Source organism: Pan troglodytes, chromosome 2 (genome assembly GCF_028858775.2).
Source record: "Pan troglodytes isolate AG18354 chromosome 2, NHGRI_mPanTro3-v2.0_pri, whole genome shotgun sequence".
NCBI classification, from domain to species: Eukaryota; Metazoa; Chordata; class Mammalia; order Primates; family Hominidae; genus Pan; species Pan troglodytes.
The window spans coordinates 106,854,903-106,859,362 of NC_086015.1; the positions used below are offsets into that span (position 1 = coordinate 106,854,903).

The window sequence follows — 4,460 nt, forward strand, 5'->3', positions numbered from 1 at the left end:
TATTCTAACTTATGAAAATATTCAGTTTTATTATTCCTTACCTTTAAATTGTGACTAAAAATATCCAATCACAATCTATAAAAACATCCAATCACAACCTATATTTATTTCCATGACACCCAAACATTAGGAATAGTACTCAACATATTGGCTATATGTGTCAGCTTCTAAATAAAGCAAGAATATATATTTTCTTTTGCAAAGCTTGCAAGCCATCATAGGTCTAAATCTCAGAATATGAAACGCCCAAATAAAGAAGCTCTTCAGAGGGATTATTTATTTATGTCTTAGATTTTTATTGCTTGGCATTTTCCTATTTTCTTATGCTCTCTCTTACCCTGGAAGAAAGCAAAAGCATGACTAGGTGAGATTATGTGTTAGCACTCTACAAAATCTCTGGCCTTGCTTTGCAAAATGTCTTCAGTATTGAAAGAGGAAAGACACATTTTTCACTGGTAATTATTTAGTAAATAAAGTATTCTCTGTCTGGTATAGACTCTATGATGCAATTTTAAATTGCTCTGTTTGGGCAATTAATCAAAATATATAGGGGTGCTAAAATATTAATATTTTGGCTATTCCAAGATTATTTTCTTCATGAAGGAGTCTAGCATGCCACAGAGAGTTCTGCTTCTTGGGCCACAAGACTGTCCGTTGGTCCTCAAACCCTCAGTACCATGGGCTGCAATAATGGATCAAGTTCTGCTGAGGTAAAGTTTTTTGCAAACATGGCTTTTCACAAGAAATTTAAATTGTTAGTTACTCTGTAGATATGTTCAAATCTTCTCTGCTGCCACTTTGGCATAACTGATCTTCCTGCCTCTGAATGTCCTCCCCTCAAAGCCAATATACTGCTAAGTTGTAAGCAAAGACCTGACCATGTAACCCTCCCCCTTAGCTCTGGTGCCTTCTCATTACCTACAGAGCAATTATATATCAAGGCTCGGCTTATATTAATAACTTTACACAGCTTTTTATTTCTTTTTCTTGTATTAATAGATATAATTGACTTAAACTTAGAAGTGAAATGTGGTGAATAGGTTGATGAAAAGAAATTCCAGTCCCCATGTCTAAGGTAAGTCATCTTTTTCTCCATGAGAAATTGTGTGGGTCAGGGAGCATGTAATATGGTAATCTTCCTATGATGCAGGTCTTGCTGTCATGCTTCATTTCTTGTTTGTAGATTCTCCTTCAACATGATTTGGTTCAGTTTATTCAGGAGTTATATTCAGTACATTTATTGAAGTATGTTCAGATACACAGGAATGCATCTGAAAAGAAATCTTCAGTAGAAGGTGAAGCAAGAAGACATTCAGTAAGTTTAGACATGCAAACTGCAGACCATTACGCACACTCTGAGGTTTCCTTTCCATTGCCCGGAGTGCGTTGTAAGATTGTCCTGATCAGAACTTCCTCAGAAGACACTGAAAAGTTTAACATTTTTTGAGTTCTGGTGGTCAATGGTAGTCATATCTAAAAGCTGTTGCTTTAATCAACTGGCTCTTGTTTTTTTCTTTTTTCTTTTTTTTTTTTTTTGCAAACACCTTCCTCTCCAAACCTAGGTGAATAGCAGCTTCTATAAAGCTTCATCTTTCTCTCTGAAAATTATTTTTTTGCTCTTTAAAAAGGGGCCATCGTTTGTGGCATCCCTTTTCTTCCAAATAACAGTCTCATAATAGTGCAGTGGTATCATCATCACAACCAGTAGTGAGGTGTTGCTGTAAAAGTTGCTGCTGAGTTTTAATCATTTCTTTACATTTCTGAATTTCTAATTTGAGTTTTTCAGCTTCCTGTTCATGGTCTTGTTTTGAGATTAAATCTTCATCATTAAATTTTCTAAGTGTACCTTTGAAACATAGCTACCAAGTTTTTCTCCATGACTTTTCAAAATTCCCCACTGTTTTCTGATGCTGTTTGTAGGCTGTTCTCTCACAGTTTCACAGGAAAGTTCCCAGATACTGTCTCTGCTCATTTCCCCAGCATCTTCTTCAACATCTGAGATGACAGTTCCTGTACTACCATCTTCTCTTTCTCTAGGTTTCTTTTGAGGAGAAAGAAGAAAAAACATATCCTTTTCCATTTGGTGAAGAAACTTCTTCATTATCAGCATTTTCCATTAGGAATTGTTTGTGACAATACTCATAATCATTCAAGATAATTTTATACATTTCATCAAATTCCTGACTTCTGTCTTACCAGTTTTCCAGAGGCCTCTTTTTCCATCAGCTCTCCCCACATTATTTAAAATGTCTAAAGCTATTTTTAATTCTTTTTTGTTCATAAAAGGTTGATGTAGACTTTCCTTCAGTTTGTTATATTCACACTCTTTTCATATCATATCATGATAATACTGAATAGCTCAACTTACAATAATATTTTGTAATTTCTGTACCTTATCCTTCTCATTTTTCAATAGCTGATTCAAATTCCTGTTCTTGCATTGTAACTGTCTCTTTCCTGAAGCTCAATCATTTCCCTCTTGGAGGTTTCCAGTTTCTTAAGTTTCATTTAGCAGTTCTGTAGATGGTCCATGTCACCTCCCAGTTCCAGGTTCTGTGTTTCCTGAGCTACAAGGTCCTTCTACTGAAGTAGTAGTAGCTCATTCATATAATTTAAAAGAGCTGCCATATTTAATTCTTTCTATCTCTTTACCTTTGGATCCTTCACATAATTGAGGAAAGCCAAAAGTAGTCAATTCTTGATCAAGATATAAATACTCTGTTAAATATTATCATTTATGCAGAAGGCACCAACAAAAAATGTGCACATTTTTAAATAAAACTATGGAGAAACATGACACTTGCTATAAGTATAAACTTGGTGGTGATATCTTTGCTTCTGAGCTATACTTAGAGATAGTTTTGCTTTGTGAAGACAGACCTGGGTTTGTAACAGCCATCCAGTCTCTCATGGTTGTCTCTATCGCCAGGATTACTGAGGAACTAGTTCAGCAGTGAAACATGTAGTCCAGCTGTTGTCAATCTTTTATGCAGGCATATCTTCTTATGTTTCCCCTGAGGATTAAGTGAGATAATACATAAAATAGTTAGCACACTGCTTGGTTTATGGAACACAAATCATTAATATTAGCTATCATCATCATCATCAGCTAGACACAGATCAGCTAGACACAGGATGGTTTAGTATAAATGACAGGATATTGAAACCTCCACGGCCGTCAGAAGTGGCAGTGAGTTGCTGCTGGGTGTCCTAGCCCACTTCCCGCAGCATTGAAGGGTCAGGAAAAGTGGAATGGAATGTAGGGCCTTGCGCTGGTGGTCCCTCCTTCCAGGGTTTTATTTATTTTAGAAAACTATTACTCCAAACCCAGCTCAGAGGTTTTTTATTTTTGTTTGTTTGTTTGTTTTGACAGTCGCCCAAGGCTGGAGCGCAGTGGCATGATCTTGGCTCACTGCAACCTCCGCCTCTCAGGTTCAACCAATTCTCCTGCCTCAGCCTCCCAAGCAGCTGGGATTACAGGCGTGTGCCACCACGGCCAGCTACTTTTTGTATTTTTAGTAGAGACGGGGTTTCACCATGTTGGCCAGGCTGGTCTTGAACTTCTGAAGTCAGGTGATCTGCCTGCCTCGGCCTCGTAAAGTGCTAGGATTACAGGCGTGAGCCACCATGCCCAGCTGCTCTGAGATTTTTATGTTCTTTGATTTATCATTCATGCAATCAAAACTTTTCAGTTCATATTATTTATATTTAAGTCTTTATTCAATTAATGTTCATTGAACATCTCTTCTGTGCCTGGCACTTTTCAAGACACTGAGGATATATTGAGGAACAAAGGATACATAAAAGAAGATAAAATCCTGTGGCTTCATAGAGTTTAGCTTGTATTGGTGTAGGAAAAAAGTAAAATATATAAGCGAAATACATAATGTGTTAGAAAGTAAATACTGCAGATTAAATGTGAGGAATGATATTGGAGCACACAAAGAAGTGTTTGAAGTTTGGTTTAATTTTATACTGGGTGGATTAGGATAAGTCTCCTGAGATGGTAGCATTTCAGCAAAGTTTGTGGGACAGGTGGAGGTGGGACACGTGGGGAAAGCTATACGGCTTTTTAGAGGAAAGGCCAGTGCGAAGGACTTGGGGTGGGAAAAAGTCTCATATATTTGGGTAACAACTAGAAAATTAGTGTTGCTACATCAGGATGAACAAGGAGAGTGATAAGAAAAAAATAAGACTCAAGAAGTAAAGAGGACCCAGATGACATAGTGCCCTCTAGGTGATTAAAGCACTATGGGCTTTTACTCTGAATGAGATAGTAAGATACACCCAATGAGATGATAAAACCATAGAGTATTTGAGCAGCGGTGAGGACTGTTTTTCTCCATGTTTTTATTTTTCCTGCTATTTTGGTTCCACTAATACTTGGGGTGGGCATTAACAACAGTAGTATGTTTCTCAAGATTAGGTTCCTTGAAGAGGAGATTCATTTCTTGACACAT

The 4,460-nt window shown here is 37.2% G+C and overlaps 1 pseudogene; it reads right to left on the bottom strand.

Moving 5' to 3' along the window:
* Positions 1–1,070: 1,070 nt before the first annotated feature.
* Positions 1,071–2,971, bottom strand: LOC100611926 (afadin- and alpha-actinin-binding protein-like; annotated as a pseudogene).
* Between the last annotated feature and the right edge of the window lie 1,489 nt (positions 2,972–4,460).